Source organism: Stegodyphus dumicola, chromosome 5 (genome assembly GCF_044657685.1).
Source record: "Stegodyphus dumicola isolate Sdum_Otavi_A_Nest chromosome 5, ASM4465768v1".
NCBI classification, from domain to species: domain Eukaryota; kingdom Metazoa; phylum Arthropoda; class Arachnida; order Araneae; family Eresidae; genus Stegodyphus; species Stegodyphus dumicola.
In genome coordinates this window covers 139,611,151-139,629,946 of record NC_140772.1, presented here as the reverse complement: position 1 = coordinate 139,629,946, position 18,796 = coordinate 139,611,151, and the positions used below count along the sequence as shown (strand labels likewise).

The 18,796-nt window shown below is 33.6% G+C and overlaps 1 long non-coding RNA gene across 1 annotated transcript; it reads left to right on the top strand.

Annotated features, from left to right (window-relative positions):
- The first annotated feature begins 7,462 nt into the window (after positions 1 to 7,462).
- LOC146997243 (uncharacterized) lies at positions 7,463 to 17,970 on the top strand. The gene is made up of 3 exons (XR_015041249.1): positions 7,463 to 7,575; positions 10,114 to 10,203; positions 17,836 to 17,970. It is a non-coding gene; the product is annotated as an uncharacterized LOC146997243 (long non-coding RNA).
- Positions 17,971 to 18,796: the final 826 nt, after the last annotated feature.

Sequence of the window (18,796 nt, the reverse complement as noted above, 5' to 3'; positions counted from 1 at the left end):
CTTAAAGATCATGGATTAAAACTAAATCCATCCAAATGTGTACTTGGTCAACCCTCAGTTTCCTTTCTTGGATGTCTTATCACCCAGAATGGAGTTAAACCTTTACTGGAAAGAGTCAAAGCAATTAACGACCTACCCCAGCCCAAAACCATCTCTGAACTGAAGCGTTTTCTAGCAATGTTAAATTTCTACCGACGCTTTCTGCCAAATGCCGCAAAAACACAAGCCTGCCTACATGAGTTCCTGAAGAATAGCAAAAAAAATGATCAACGAGCTGTTCCTTGGACTGAATCTGCATCTGCAGCATTCGTGCAATGCAAACACGATCTGGCAAATGCAGCCACACTTTCTTATCACTCACCTAGTGATAAGCTCTCTATAATGGTAGATGCATCTGACACGGCCATAGGAGCAGTGCTTCAAGCCCATACCACTAAAGGACTTTCCCCAATGGCATTCTTTTCCAGAAAACTCACTACTGCAGAAAGGAAATACAGCACATATGACAGAGAGCTACTTGCTGTGTACTGTGCTGTTAAATACTTCCGGCACAACTTGGAAGGACACGACTTCATCATTTTCACTGATCATCGACCATTAACCTTCGCTTTTAGAAAAAACTCTGACTCATGTTCTCCTCGTCAGCTTCGACATCTGGATTTCATCGCCCAGTTTAGTACAGATATCAGATATGTCTCTGGTACTGATAATTGTGTCGCTGATGCCTTGTCTCGGGTAAACAATATCAACCTCACTACCCCAGATTTCTCTGAAATTGCAAAAGCTCAATTGCATGATGAGGAACTCAAGAACCTAATCTCAAATCCACAAACCTCCCTTCAGTTACAACCGCTGCACATTGATCCAACGCTTAAAATTTACTGTGACATAGAGAACAATAGAATACGTCCCTATATTCCTGTCAATTTTAGACGTGAAGTGTTTAATGCCTTGCACAATTTGGCACATCCTGGAATCCGTGCCACCAAAAAGCTGATCGCAGACAGATTTGTCTGGCCAGCGATGAATCAAGACATCACAGAATGGACTCGTTCATGTATTAGATGTCAACGGTGTAAAGTATCCCGTCACACTCACAGTCCCATTCAACAATTTAACCTTCCAGCAAGACGCTTTGATCATGTGCACTTGGACTTGGTTGGCCCATTGCCTCCTTCAAATGGTTACACTTACCTCCTCACTTGTATTGATCGGTACACAAGATGGCCTGAAGCCATTCCTATTGAAAATATATCCGCTGAAACTGTAGCTCGAGCATTCATCTCCCAGTGGCTTTCAAGATTTGGCATGCCTACCACCATCACTACTGACCAAGGCCGACAATTTCAATGTCACTTGTTCGCATCCCTCACCTCTCTTCTTGGCATTCGCCATATTCGCACAACACAATACCATCCATCTGGAAATGGGATGGTGGAACGCTTTCACCGATCTCTCAAACAAGGTCTGAAGTGCCACAGTAGCACACACTGGACAGAAGCCTTACCCCTAGTCTTGCTTGGTCTTCGCACAGCATTCAAAGAAGACATTGGTAGCACTTGTGCCGAAATGTTATATGGTGCAACCCTCCGTCTGCCAGGTGAATTCTTTCACCCGGAATCTACTCCAGTAATCGACCCTCCAACATTCCTTCAACGTTTACGTGAGACCATGAGCAATATCTCGCCAACCCCAGCATCTTCGGAATACCAGCCAAGCTATTTTGTACATCCTGCGCTTGAGACATCTTCGCACGTATTCGTGCGCAACGATGCAATTAAGACAACTTTAACACCTTCATATGATGGTCCATTCAAAGTTGTCAAACGAACACCGAAACATTTCACCATCATCTGCAATGGCAAACAATCAGTGATTGGAATCGATCGTCTCAAAGCAGCATTTCTAATGCAAGATCCAACAACTTCCTCATCAACATCACTCCCGGAAGAAAGCTTACATCCCGTAAAAGAGCAACCTAAAACTACCAGATCTGGAAGAAAGGTTAAATTTAACCCAAAGTACTTATAACGTACCGATGGTACTTGGGGGGGGAGTACTGTGGCGTTCCGACAGATACTTCAACTTCTATTCATGAGATGGCGCCATGTGTAAAATCCAGTTCTTAATCGGAGCAGCAAAGCGACATCTTTACTCACTCAGACTTCTCGACACACAACTGTACGCGAAGGTAGCATGAACTGTGTTCCGAGCTCTGTGTTGATCTCTGCAATGTAATTTAAATTGTAATTTAGTATTTAATATATTCTTTTGTTATAGGAGATTGTCTACTCTTATTTTCTTTAATTATATCATGCATTAAGCACACACGACCACCAAATGTCTAGATACCAGACTTCGCGAATTTCATTTCTCTTGCATCGAAATTGATGAGCTAATTTCTCTCATTCAACTCTGTTTGAAACAAACACATTTTGTTTTCCAAAATAAATATTACAAGCAAACTGAGGGATTAGCCATGGGAAGCCCACTCAGTCCCATCCTGGCTGATATCTACATGCATTATTATGAATCAAAATTGTTTGAAACTTTAAACTTCCCGGCAGCATATTTCACAAGTGCACATCAGCGTAGCCACTGAGGGAGGGGTTTCGAAAATGGACCAATGAGCTGCTATTGCTCTTGTGACGCTAAATCTTCCTGCATGTGAGCGTACGTTTTAATTTGCATTTGTTTCGCAGTTATAAATATGTGGCGTAATAGTAGAAATCTTGTAGTGCTCTCGTTTTCTGAATTTAATTAATCGCTGAGATTTCACTTTCGCGATTTTTTATTCCGCATTAATATTTGGATTGATGTTCACGGCATATTATGTGGATTAAGAGAATTCAAGAGTATATTTTTTTAATCGAGCTGAGAATGACTGAAAGTGTTACAATTTAGCTAGTATTTTCTTATTTCAGTGCTTGCATTCTTTTGATTTTTAAAGTGTAAGATTCAGAATACATATAATCTGATTATATCCATGGTTAATATTAAACGTTATATGCGAATAAATTGCATATACTCGTTGTGAATAAGATAAATTCATTCTGTTTGATGAGTATTTCTTGCGTAGACAGTACATTTAAGAGTGAGCAGTTATTAAATGTGAAATTTAACACACTAAATGTATACGAATGCAAATTAGTAAAGTTCGCTTTGAATAAAATTCTGCATTGGTTATTATTATAGAACATCTTTTTCATATAGACTGCAAAAAGTGCTGACTTCTATTTACTATATATAATTGGTGTAAATATTTTTCTCATACGCATAGTTTTATGTAAAGATTGCATTTGGGCTCAGATGTTTATCACGTATTTCTTTCTTCGTCTTATTTACCACTTATTAAGTAATATTTCACATCGATATTTTTGCAAAGTCTCCGACAAATGTTTGTATTTATTTCAACCAGGTAGTGAAATCTTCATAATTGCCTATATTTGATCTAACTTCCCAATGAAAAGTTTCAGAAGCAATCGACGATGCTTTAATTTTGTACAGAAAAACTGCGTAGCAGAATATTTTCAACCATTTTGCTTAAATCTTAAAGCACGCGAAAGGTCATGTGACATGACAGAAATATTACTGGATGCTCATTGGTCCATCCTAGAAGCCACTCCCTCGGTGGCTACACAGATGTGCACTTGTGAAATATGCTTCCCGGCATGGTTCCGCTACGTAGACGATACTTTTACCCTGTTTGAAGGTAATAAAGATGATTTAAATAAAGTTCTTTCAACAATGAATTCTATTGATCCTGCTATTCAGTTCACTTTTGAACTTGAGACTTGCAATTCTCTTCCGTTTCTCGACATTCTGGTCACACATAACACATCCAACTTCAGTACTACAGTTTACCGTAAACCTTCATCGGTTTGCCTTCCACCACACTTTGAATCATGTCATCCAACTAAACAAAAGTTAGCTTCATTTTATTCCTATGTTTTCCGTGATCTTCAAGTTTGCTCCTCCAAACTAGCCCTTGATGAAGAACTAAATTATTTAAAAGCAATAGCTATTGACAGGGGCTTTTCACCCAACATTATTAATCAAGCAGTTAAAAAATTCTCATCTCAACACACTAAAAGCCACACTCTTATTTTAGGAGATTATAAAAATTCTGTTGTCATTCCCTTCTTTCCATCAATTAGCTATAAAGTTGCACATATTTTGCAGAAATTTAACTTTCGGGTTGTTTATTCTCCCATCAATAAAATTCGGACTTCTATACTCAAGGACCCCATTCCGGATATGAATTCCTGGGGTATTTATAGGATTCCTTGCCAGTGTGGTTTAATTTACATTAGCCAAACTAAGAGAGCCTTAAAATTTCGCGTCAAAGAACATGAGGCATATGTTAGAAAAAAGGAAACACAGAAGTCTTCTGTTGCTCAACATTGTTGGTCCGAAAATCCCACTTTCAATTTTTCTGCTGCTAAAATTATTCAAAAAACATCTTCCATTGGAGAACTGGATTTTCTAGAGGCATTTCACATTCATAAAAATCTTTCTGTTCTAGTTAACGATCCTAATTCCAATCCAAATTTGCCTTCGGCTTTTAGAGAAATTATGTTTTAGTTCTGGTTTCGCCAACAGATGGCGCCACTTGCTTATTCTCGTCCAGGCTTTCTTATCTTATCTAATCATTATTTCCTATCTTGTTCATTTGCGGTTTTGCAGCTGAAGATGGTGGTTCGGTAAAACCATCGAAACTATTCCTGTGAAAATTTTGTAAATATAACGCTGATTTTTGTTGTTTGACTTCTGAATTAGTATTTGTTCGGCGTGTTTTTTGTGTCTTAATTTTCATTTTAATTGAAAGTCATTTCACCATATTTACAATTGTAAATACTAATCTAATGAAACATAAGAAAACTTTTCATTATATTAAGCAAAATCTGCCTATGTATGATACTTAATATTTTTGTGACTCAAAGAGATATAATACTTAAATAATAACTGTATCGTGTCAGAGCTCTAAAAAGCGGAATGGCTACATTAAGTATTTCGCGGTATTTTTTACATTTAACACGTATTTAACGAATTGTAATCCGAAAAATCTGCATGAAGGGAATTTTATACTAATTAGAAGCCAGAACTACTATATTTGACTGCTACTAAAATGCTTCAGAATTTTTTTTTCATTTGTTGGAACTTAAAAGGAAAGGTAGCAGCCTAAGTAACAATTGTTTTGCACATTCGTAAACATTCTTTGAATTATGATTTTGAGGTTTTGTTAACTAACAAATATTAGCGTATTAATTCTTCGCTTGCATTTCTTTGAAAATACATTTCTAAATCAATGAAAAAAGGCAACTAAATTAATAAGCTGAATTCTTTTAAAGCTTTAATGTTATTCTTTATTAACAAGTTTGATATCGTAACAAACCTTGAACTGAAGAGGAGGCTCATACAAATAGCAATTAGGGCTTAGAAGCATTACTTATATATATATATGTATATGTTAGATGCAGAAAGTTGCTCAAATCTCGAGGTAAGCTAAACCCCCATACCACAAAACATCCTCAGGATGTCCTATTTAAGTCGCAATATCCCGGGACATACTTAGGATGTCCTAAGGATGTTGATTCTCAGATGTCCTGAGGAGATCGCAATTTAACATCCTGAGGATGTCTTATTTAAGTCGCTATGTCCCGGGATATGACAGGATGTCCTGAAGATGTTGATTCTCAGACGTCCTGAGGAGTTCACCAATTTCACATCCTGAGGACATTCATTCTGCATTGTCCGGAGGACTTTCGTTGTCAAACATTTTGAGGATATTTGTTCTCAAATTTACCAGTTTTAATTTTTTGACATTGCACATCTGAAATTTGCACATTATTTTATTTTTCATATGTATTTTACTAAGTTGTTTCTAAATGCTGTACATTAAAAATATTGATATGATTGATGATTTATTCTTGTTATTTTGTTATTAATTTTAACTGCTATTTTTTCTGACGTTTTTAAAAAATTTATTTAGTCATAGAAAAAAATTTTTTCAATGGATTAGCATTTTCTAGAATATTTTCAAAACTCTAAATAACATATATTTTTTTTAATAAAAAATGTATAAATTACATATATAATTACTTACAGATTACAAACCCTACTACAAATATGGGTAAAATTAGATATAATATATCAAGCAAGGAAGTAATTGCAATTTTGAAAAACTAATTTTGGTCTAGAAAACATCTTGCGCAATATACTGCAAAATAAGTAAAATATATATATATAAAATTAGATATATATATATTTAATTACGGAAACGAATTTTTTTTTAAATTTGGGTATAGAGACATTAGGTATTTTTTTGGAAGCAGGAAACATGAAAAATTAGCAACTGCCTTCGCCGGGAATCGAAGGAGGGACCTCTGGAATACCGGCCCAGTGTGCAGAACCACTACACCACGAAGACACGCTAGGTGTGGTGGTGGTGTATTTAATTATGCCAAAGCACACTAGGGCTATCTGCCTATGGGGAGGGATGTCTTCGTGGAGGACTTTCTAAGGGAAACTGGTTCGTATACACGTTACACGTGGGGAAAACCACGAAAACACCCATGCAGCCAGCCCGTTCGCGGGATTCGAACCTCGGATCGCACTACCAGGGTTCAGCGACTTTACCACTCGGCCGCTGCTGGGCCGAAGACACGCTAGGAAAGCGAGAGAAATACCTTATATTACTTCTCTTTTTAAAGGCCGACATTTTTTTAAGGGGATCCAATTACTAAATCCTGGGTGTGGATATACCTCATCCAACACCTTTTTAGTTCGGGCGCCACTGTAGAGACATTAGGATTTTTTGGGAAGCCGTAGAGATGAAAAATTAGCAACCGCCTTCGCCGTGAATCGAACCACGGACCTCTGAAATACCGGCCCAGCGTGCAGAACTATTACACCACGAAGGCACGCTAGGAGAGCGGGAGAAATACCTCATAAGGAAAATTTTTTTCCTCTAATTACAGGACAGAAAATGTTTTTCAATCGCGCGATCTGTTATTGATATTGAATTACAGTCGTGCGATAATTTCGCAGTAAAGATACATCTCTGATGACTATCCAAGATTCTAGAAACTTTGGTCTTGTATAGAGATGGTCGTCTTATAGAAATAATGCTTAATATCAATATTTATTTATAATCTCAGAACTATTGGTCACTTTCAGAAGTGGTCGTTTGAGAGGCAATATTCTATATATTTATTTACTGATACTCTCAGATTCCAAAATTTGTTTATATTCTCAGAAATATTGGATGGAAGGTGGTCGTCCCATACATGCAAAATTTTACATTTCATTAAAAATGAATTCGGCATTATTTAACTATTTCCCTATTAATTAATTAGATAAAGAAAAAATTAGGAAATAGTACTGTTTATTACGGAATAATGTAGGAAGTTCTACAGAACTATATTCTTTCGCGTCATTGCACATTGTATCCGGCAAACTACTAGTTCCTCGTATTCTTCCGCAAATCCGTAAACATCTGTCTGATTTGAAACGAAATCCAAAATGGCTGCCCCATGAGGTTAACTTGTATGGGTATTTTTTGTTGCATGAAAGGTAAGTTCAGTTGCAATACTTGTATGTTTACTTTTTTTGCTTTTCGAATTTATGTCATTTTGACAGTTAAATGTTTCACAGCTTTATGAATTGTTACCATTCCGTCGTAAATTACGTGTATCTCAATGGCTGGCTGTCTTTTCAAATATCTAATTTGCCCTGCTATCCAAATGTTTATGACTGAATTTTTTTTAGTCTAGTTTATTCATTCAGTTTCAAAATAATATGTGTGATCAGATTGCTTATTATTTTATTGCAGCAATAAATTTATGTTAAATAGTTTGAACAATAGTATAAAAATAAGAGTTTGCATTGTTTTGTCCAAAATATGTATGGTTGAAACATTATCTTAATCTAGTTTGTAATTCAAGTTTTTTTGGGGGTACTGTACTGTTATTGGGACCAGAATCGGAAATGTATGAACCTGTGTTCGTAAGTATGTGCATAGATGTGTATATGTAGACACACAAACATACAAATATACAAGCATACATAAATACAATTCTGAACTCGGTCCTGTTAACAGAACAGTACCTTTTTTTAATCTTTTTTGAATATTTTATAAAAGGATTAAGCATTTTTCAAACTGCATATCATTTTAAGATTCGACTTGCAGGAAGACAAAATATGGTCATTCAATCAAATGCTTATGATTGCTTTTAACATTTTCTCATAAATATTGTTTGCATTTTTATTGTATTTTAGATACTTTAGTTATGTAAAGTGAACATGAGAATATTAGGAAAGCTGAAGAATATGAATAGCTACCATAATACATGTATTTTTTCATCGAGCCCATTGTTTTAGAAACCAATGCACCATTATTATATGCTGGCTTATTTTATAGTTCTATGCAGTTTAATTTTATGTTCATGTTACTGTAGTATTTTCATTATAATAAAAGTATTGATAATTTTTGTTGAATCTTGCAAGTTGCCTAACATTCAGAATTATTACTACCAAATTTTACTGATAGGTTTTTTTGGAGTTGACATAATCTGCCTGATAAATAAAATAAACTGGTGTTTAAATTATATGCATTTCTTTTAATGTTTCATTGAAAGTGAGATGGAAATATAAATGCTATCCACGAAAGTGAATTCTTTTTGCCTGAAATAACAAACTGTACTAAATGATTAATGTTTATATCATTTTAGAAATGTCAATATTAAAGTTTCTCCCCCTTCTCTTCTTTGATTTTGGAATAATTTATAATAAAATAATATATGCATAAGTGTAATTAATGTAAAGTGTCATTCAATAATACAATTTATTTTTACTGATATATTTATATTTCTTATCTGGGTTTTCTTTTGGTGTTAGAAGGAGGAAAAGACTGTAATGTTTTAATTAAGGAAATAATTAAAACATTACAGTCTTTTAAATAAGACTTACAGTAATGTTTATTGAAGCAATCAGTGCTGTGTGATTGCCAGTGATTGAATAATGTTAAAATGCATTGTTCATAAGGAAATTTGCTTATCTTTGTGTTATAGATTTTATTTTGACACAAGCTGAAATTTGAATTATTGGAAGCACTTTGAAAACCCGAATTATTTCCTGAATCATTAATCAGGCCAATATATAACAAATTTTCATACAAAATTATTTCTTTGAGCATATTATAAAAAGCTCATTTAATTTTATTATTTGTACAAATTTTAGACAAAAGTAGCATGTAACAGTTAAAGATTTATTGAAGCCTACTTGTTACTTGTGGTAACAAAGAAGTGTGAAAGATATTGCCACATTAGCGAACATGACGATCATTGATGCTTAGTTTAGTAATTTAATAATATATCGAGAAATGCTGGGAACTTTCAGAAGTAGACATTTCGGAAATGATGGGCTTGATAAGAAATTTACATGGTTTTATTATTTATTCTTTAGTTAAGAATGGATTTTAGATGTTCATGTGAAAGAATTCTGTTTAATTATATGTGAAAGAATTGTTAAAGTTTGGCATTTAAAAAAATGAATTAATAATGTGCAATTATCTTTTTATTATACATATATTACTATATATTTCTAATGCGCTATGTAACTGTCAGTGCTAAACAATTGAGATACTATTGTCAGGACAATCTTTTCTTATACATGAAAAATTCTGATACTTTCTTATCATCTGCCCTCACAGCTTCAACTTATGCTAAAACAGAAAGAGTATGCACACGATAATAGCAAACTATGAATATGCTTACCACACACATGTATTTACATGCTTTATATTTAATCTTTATTTCTGAATAGTATTCCATTGGATGAAAAATATGTGAATATTCACCCAATGTATATATTTTTGTGTGTGTGCATCCTAAAATTTCTTGTTTCTTATAAAGTGCTTATTTGAATTACTACTTGTGAACAGAGCAGTAGATATGAACCATAAACTAACCATTTTGTCAATTTTCACAGCTTTGCAGATAGTCAGAAAGCACCAAAATTTGTAATAATGTTAAGTTTAAATGATGTTCTATACTTTTGTGTTAATTTTTCTATTCTATTAATTCTATTACTGTGTTATCAAACTTTCTGCAGGAATTTCAACTTGTTAAGATGTTATTACCATGTGGAGAAGAATTTGGTTTTCAAGCTAGAAAAAATTGCAGCTGAAGGATTTTGTAGAAGGTCAGTCAAAGTGGTTTTAGTTAATTATAATTTAATTTTGGGTGAAGAATTCTCAAATTTATTTATCATAAGTATCTAAAGGTCTTCTAAGTTAAATTCTGCTTGTTTTTGAAATTTTTCATGACATTCATTCTTTGATTATTATTATTATTTTTTTTTTAATTTACTAACTTATATCCAGGCACATAATGTTGCATTTAATGCCATACCTTAAATATTGTAAAATGTTAAAATAATACATTTAACTTAAAAATGTGGTTGTGACAGTAAATTTTCTGTTACATTTAATCATATTTATAAACATTGGTATACATCATTTTTCAATAATCTATATTATTTTGTGCATTTCTTTTACATCCAAGATCTGGCATATGACTTGCTTTTCAAACTGATAACATGGTGTAATAATGTAATCTAATGGTAAAGTTTACTATGGAATGGGCCAAATTTAATAAATTATTCTTTGATAGAAATTTATTCATGTGTTCAGTGTGTCTCATCTCTTTAAATTGCTAAAGTAAATTTTATTTACTTGCATTTAGGAATTTTGACTGTATCAGAGTAATTTTGTTTCAGTTATTATAACATGCAAGGGAAAAATATTCATTCATAGCTCCGTATTTAAAATTAGTTAATTAAAGTCCTTAATAAAGAGTGACGTTTTGTTGTTTTTAATGTCGATAGAGTTTAATTCAAAAATATGCCACATTAGGGGTTACTTTTTAACCTAATTTAAAATTTTGATTACTTTAACATGTCCAATAATTGTTATTTTAACTCCGATATTGTAATAATATCAAAATTCCTTACTTTTTGATAGGTAATCCAAATGTAAAACAAGAAAAGAAAAAATTAAAATCTAGAAGTATATTTATTTCATATGTAGTGGCCCAGTTAGTGCATGAGAAATAATTATTTTTTATTTCATATATTTGTTCATGTGTTTAATTATTTTATAAAATTAACTTTAATATTTTGTTAATATTCATATTTATATTTAAATTTCTTTATGCTGAATGGCAACTAGTTCTAGTTCTGATTCATGATTGCGAGGTTTCGGTTTCAAAACGTTGCTCGTAGCGTCGCATTTCGATAGCTGGAAAATAAAATGCAATAACTTAGCTATTTGTTTATAATTCATGCTGTTACTAGTCATAAATTAATTTTAAACATTAGTAGCCAAGGCTACATCATGGTGACCCTGATTAATTTTCGAAATGTCAACAAATGACTCTTCTGAAACTGCTATGAAAGATACGATGCAGTCACCGGAGCTTCATAAGGTGAGTGTAAAAATACCTCCTTTTTGGATTGATAAACCGGAAATATGGTTTTTTCAAGTTGAAGCTCAATTCAAACTTAGTAATATCGTTTCAGAAGAAACGAAATTTAATTATTTAGTTTCACAGCTTGAACCTAAGTTCGTCGAAAATATTTGGGACATTGTAACGAACGATAGTGCCACAAAATATTCGGATGCTAAAATTAGGTTATTACATTTATTCAAAGAAAGTGAAAATGTACGGATTAAACGTTTGATTACTGGTATCGAACTTGGAGACATGAAACCAAGCCAACTTTTGCAGAAGTTGAGATCAGTTGCTACTACAGATGTGTCTGAAAATCTAATCAAAACTTTATGGCTGGAGAAGCTACCTGACTCTATAAAAAATATATTATTAGTTAGTGATGAAGATGTAACCAAGTTAGCGTCTATGGCAGATAAAATTAGTGATATGAATCGGAAACCAGAAGTATTTAGTACTAATGCTCCTTCCATTCCCGCAAATGATTTGTTGCAAAGAATTACCTTTCTTGAACAAAAAATTGATCAAATAACCATTCGCTCAGGACGCAGGGACTCGGATTTACGTAATTCACGTTCACAATCTCGAAGCCGATCTCGTAAACGATATGACCCTACTGGCAAATTTTGTTTTTATCACTTTCGTTTTGGAGCAAAATGCATTCCAGAGAAATGCAAGCCTCCGTGTGCTTGGGTAAAAAACGATTTCAAAAACCAGGAAAACTCGAATCTGCAGTAGGTTCAGCGGCAAACGCTGCTGCAGAAAATATGAAGGATTGTCGCAAATTTCGTTTATTCGTTCGTGACCAAAGATCAAATTTGCTCTTTTTTATTGATAGCGGAGCTGACGTAAGCATAATTCCTGCTACTTCACAGAATAAATGTAAAACTGAATATAAACTGTATGCAGCTAATGGCACAGATATTTCCACTTATGGCATAAAAACGCTAACTCTTGATTTGGGATTACGTCGTGATTTTCAGTTTCCATTCATAATTGCTGATGTCACAAAAGGTATTTTAGGAGCTGACTTTCTTCACAAATATAAATTGCTTATCGATATAAATAAGAAAAAATTAATTGATGGCGTAACACAGCTTTGTGTCCAGTGTGATGTCGCTGCTATTTCCAGCGATTACTCAGTAACCACATTAAATAAATCCATAAAAATTTTCGATTTACTGTCGAAATATCCCAAAATTTCTAAACCTAACCTTTTTCCTACACAAATTAAACATGGTGTTACACATTTTATTATGACTGATGGTCAACCCGTTTATTCAAAGGCACGACAGCTCGATCCAAAACGATTAGCTATAGCTAAAGAGGAATTTAAATTTATGCTTGACAATGGAATAATTCGTCCATCAAACTCCCAGTGGTCAAGCCCCTTGCACCTTGTTACGGAAAAGGATGGTTCGTATCGTCCTTGTGGAGACTACCGACGATTGAATGCTCAGACGATACCTGATCGATACCCAATTCCTCGCATTGAAGATTTTCATCATATTTTAAGAGGTACAAATATTTTTTCTAAAATTGATTTATTCAAAGCTTATTTTCAAATTCCCATTGCAGAAGAAGACAAATGTAAAACGGCTATCATCACTCCTTTCGGTTTATACGAATTTAATGTAATGAGTTTCAGTTTAAAAAATGCTCCTGCAACGTTCCAAAGATTTATTCATGAAGTCTTTAGAGGATTAGAATTTGTTTTTCCCTGTTTAGACGGTATACTCATTGCATCCAGTACCCATGAAGAACACGAAAATCACCTTAAATTAGTTTTCGAAAGATTACATACATTTGGGTTAAGAATTAATGTTTCAAAATCTGTCTTTGCTGTTCCCCAAATCGAGTTTCTAGGCTACCTAATTACACCTAAGGGTTCCCGTCCTTTGCCAGAAAGAGTTCAAGCTATTACTAACTACAAACGACCAGAAACAATTCATTGACTTAGAACTTTTCTTGGAATACTTAACTTTTATCGTCGTTATATAAAGGACGCAGCGAAGAATCAAGCATTGTTACATGCGTATCTCAAGGGAGCTAAAAAGAGGGACAAACGTAAAATCGAATGGATTGAAGAAGCTGAAAAACAGTTTGAAACGTGCAAGAATGACCTGGTGAACACGGCACTGTTGTCTTTTCCCAATTCTGAATTACCTCTGGCGTTATTTACAGATGCTTCAGATACGGCGATTGGCTCAGTGTTGCAACAATATGAAAACTCCTCGTGGAAGCCAATAGCATTTTTTTCTAAAAAATTAAGTGATACTCAGCAAAAATATAGCACCTATGATAGGGAACTATTAAGCATATATCTTTCAGTTAGACACTTTAAGCATTATCTAGAAGGAAGAGTATTTACAATTTATACAGATCACAAGCCCTTAATATTCGCCTTTCGTCAAAAACTCGACAAAGCAGCACCTAGACAGGCTCGCCAACTTCAATACATCTCCCAGTTTTCGACTGATATCAAATATGTAAAAGGTGAGAATAATATTGTGGCGGATACATTATCTAGAGTTAATGAAATTTCATCGATAGATTATGATAAAATAGCTGATGAACAAACTCAAGATGAAGAACTGAAGAGTTTGCAAACCACTATTTCCTTGAATTTCAAGCAATGTTCTCTACCTTCGGGGAAATATTTGTGGTGTGATACATCAACTAAACATGTTCGGCCGTATATTCCTCAGGCTTTCAGAAAACACGTCTTACAACGAATTCATGGTTTATCACATCCAGGAATAAAATCGACTATGAAATTAATGACATCAAAATTCATTTGGCCTAACATAAAAAAAGATGTACAGTTGTGGACAAGAACCTGCATTCCTTGCCAAAAAGCTAAAATCAGTCAGCACACCAAAACAAAATTAGGTGAGTTTGAAGTACCACCAGGAAGATTTTCTGTCATCAATATCGATCTCATAGGACCACTTCCACCATCTAAAGGGAATATTTATTGTCTTACTTGCATAGATAGATTTTCGAATTGGATGGAAGCAATTCCTTTAGAAAATATTTCCGCTGAGAACGTCGCAAGAGCCTTTTATAGCAACTGGATTGCGCGTTTCGGAACGCCAAGTAAACTCATTAGTGATCGTGGATCCCAATTTAAAAGTGATACATTACGAGCTTTGTCCAAAATCTGTGGCATCAATTTACAACACACTACTGCCTACCACCCCTCGTGTAATGGCAAAGTTGAGCGCCTTCATCGAACATTAAAAACAGCATTAAAAGCCCACAACAACATATCTTGGACGGACACGTTACCAACAGTACTTTTGGGTTTGCGTACTGCTATTCAAGAAGATACCAATCATTCTATCGCACAAGTAGTTTATGGCCAGAGTCTCAGACTTCCTGGAGAGTTTTTCAGCGAACCAAGTATCCAGACAGCATCGGAATAAACTCCAGAAACAGATGGAAGTTGTTGGACCGAGACTAATTCGTAAAAATTCATATGAACAGATATTTGTCCATAAAGACTTAAAAACTTGTTATCATGTGTTTCAGCGAATAGATCGGGTAAAAAAACCTTTGGAACCTCCTTATGAAGGACCATTTCCTGTTATTGATCGCAAGGACAAATATTTTACTATTAGCATAAAAGGAAAACATGTTAATGTATCCCTGGATCGCTTGAAACCAGCATATATTTTAGCTGAGGAAAATTCTCAGTTGATACAACCTGACTACACTAATTTGCAGAGACCGGACTCAAATTCGGATGTGAACAAAAACATTCTCGCACAGGCAGAACTATACGTTTACCTGTTAGATTCAAGGACTGACTAAATTATTTTGATAGTCGTTAACACTGCAATACTAGTTACTACCTATTTCTCCATCTTCGTAACGTAACTTAGTTACTGGTGGGGGAGTAGTGTAGTGGCCCAGTTAGTGCATGAGAAATAATTATTTTTTATTTCATATATTTGTTCATGTGTTTAATTATTTTATAAAATTAACTTTAATATTTTGTTAATATTCATATTTATATTTAAATTTCTTTATGCTGAATGGCAACTAGTTCTAGTTCTGATTCATGATTGCGAGGTTTTGGTTTCAAAACGTTGCTCGTAGCGTCGCATTTCGATAGCTGGAAAATAAAATGCAATAACTTAGCTATTTGTTTATAATTCATGCTGTTACTAGTCGTAAATTAATTTTAAACATTAGTAGCCAAGGCTACACATACCTGTAACAAATAAAAACAACACAAGCACTTTTTACTGTCTATCTGCATAGTGTGGCATGTCCCATAAGACTGAGATTTGTATGGTCAAATCCATGTTTCAGTTAAAGAAAAATTCATGCACAGTCTTCTGATTTTCCCTTCGATTAAGGATTCTGTATATACGAGCATAAGAAATATATTAGTTAATGCAGTGTTATACATCAATATTTATAGACAATTATTGTGGCTATGTTTATTATAATTTTGTTCATTGTAATGGCTGGAGTGCCTAAACCATCATGCTGTGTAAACAAAACTCAAATCTTCATCTCTGCATACTGCTCCACTAGTGTTTAAACCACTGAAATGGTGATTATGGTAGAACATCTTTGGTAAAAATTTACTCTACCGTAACCCTTGGCGAATCGTTTCTTTTTTTTATATCAAGATCGTCACCTGAGAGGATCGGCACCAATTTCAAGGTGGCCGCTACACAAAACCAAAATAAGAAGTCAAAGACATACACAAACTCTGTGTCCATGTACACATCGACCTATTAAAACAGAGAACTGCACAAACTGGGCATTGAGCACTGCCTTAACTTTGTCCATGTACACATTGATCTATTTTCACTTTAAGAAAATCAGAAAGTTAAAAATATCATAGTTACCAGAAAAAATTCACCACTGTCTTAACACACAGACAACCAAAAATACACAAACAGAGAGCAATAAGTTACCAAAAATACATATTTCCTAATATAAAAACAGTAAACAACAAATCTTCTAACAAAAATTAACACACAGAGACAAAAAAATAAATGAAACGTCTTTTTTTTTAACATACCTTTTTCACATGCATATGTTTAGGCTTCCCACCACCATCCTCCAGGTAAGCAATTCAATTAAATTTTTCGTCTCTTAGTTACCTCAGACATACTCAAACGATGGTACCTACACCAAAATAATAAATAGCATGTTCAAAATACAAGACCGTATCACTTCCGTGCAACCAAACACAGCAATTGAAAAGAATGGTAAGAACCAAAAACCTGGGACCGTACAAAAGGTTTACTATTAAAAAAAGTAGCCCAAAACTAAATTTATCACAGCACGTTGGCAATATTTGCAGAAATAACTCCTTTTTATTGATTTTTTTTTTTTTTTCCAAAAGGCTACTTTCGCCAACATTATCAACATTAGGGTTACCGAAAAACTTATTTGATGCAATGGGCTTCCACATTTCACAAACAACCAATACCACTTTGCGATTTTTTTTTCAGACAGAAACCAAGGTGTACCATACAGTAAAGATTAGCCACATCTTCATTTACTACTGTTACAAGTACTTCTTTGGTAAATTTCTGCGGTTAAATTCAAAAGTTTAAAATTGCATTAACATGATCAGATTCAGAGTCATAGCTAGGGTTTTCAGCGCTCAGGGACAACTGAAGATTTCGTGCCCCCTACTGCTTGCCAAGATGGAAAACATTTATTTCTAAAATGTTCTAACATCAGTTTGGCGCCCCTTGGATTCTGCATCCGGGGACAGATGCCCCCCTCTAGCTATGCCCCTGATCAGATTTTATTTTCTGCATGTAGCTAACAATTACTTATGTGTTGTCAGATAAAAGTTACCAGATGCAGTTAATTATTTTTTACTTGCCAATCTCATGAGACAAGTTTTTTTTTTTTTGCTCCTGCAAGACTTTACTTTGTGTTGCAAAATAAATTCATTCTCACTATTTTTGGACTTGTCTACACATTAAATTTAAAATAGTTTTATGAATAGGTAAGATGTGATTATCATAATTTTGTTTCTCTCTTTATCTTGGCAACTTTATATGTTGATTCAGTATCCAGGTTACCTACCAGTGGCTGATTTATAAAACTGCTCATATGTTCAGCTGGTGGTTTGAGTTTATTTTCTGACAAAAAATTTTAAAAGGCATCCCCCATGTTTGTTTTACTATAATCGAAAAATCAAATAATTGCTACTCTGTTTATAGGTACTAAATGTTAAAATATTTTAAATGCTTCTTTTAATTTGCATTCTAATAATCATTTGTTTAAATTTAATTATGAATTATATTCATATATAGTAATTGTGAGTGTTTTTTTATTTTAGGTGCTGTGAAAGGCAATGACAGATATCCAATTTATCAAGAGTTCTTATATACACAGGAATACATGGATATAAGATTGTTTTTCATGAATTCAAATAAAATGTGATAAATTGGATTAATAAAAACTATTTTGAATTTTGAAAAGTGTTTTTCCTCTGTTAATCATAATATAGTGCCATAAATTTCTGAATGTGTTTATTTTTCATCCAAATAAATAGCTTTACAAAAATTTGTCATATTAATAGATATTGCATAATTTAGCATTATTATAAATATTTATTATAGCAGATTTAGCTGAACTACTTTTTTAGTGTCTTTGCAGATGAAGTCACAAAGGTAAGTGGTTAGATATTTTTCTGTATTCCCCATTAAGTAATTTTATCTGGTAAATTACCATTACTTATATAGTAAAGGTGAAAGAATAAGCTTCCTTGAAGATACAAAAATTTGCAGATATTTAAAAAAATTGGTATATGTAAAAAAGTTCTTAAATTGCCACATATGCGAAACTGAAAATGTTATATATGAAATAGTTCAGAAATATAAATATTTTCACTATTTTTTAACTATAATTCACTGCATTTGTTATATATAATCACAGTTTAAGGTAGAAGTGCTTTTCTCACTGTGATTTCTCATGTATTTTGATTCATAAATACATGTACATAAATCCACGTATTTTGATTTCTCTTTTGAGACCGAATAAAAAATGAACTAAACATTCTCGTTGACATTGAGAGTTGAATAAAAGCTCACCTCAAAATAAAATGAATTAATAAATTTATGGAAAATTTTACATTGCATATATTGAGCAGAGAGAGTAAACTGAATATACTTAATGGAATTAATAATTGGTAGAGTTGATAGCAGAATAAAATGCCTTAATTGCATGGTAAACAGTAGATCTTTTGAAGTTTTTCTATGTTGTGTAAAATGCAGATTTAAATTTTTGATATTGATTGT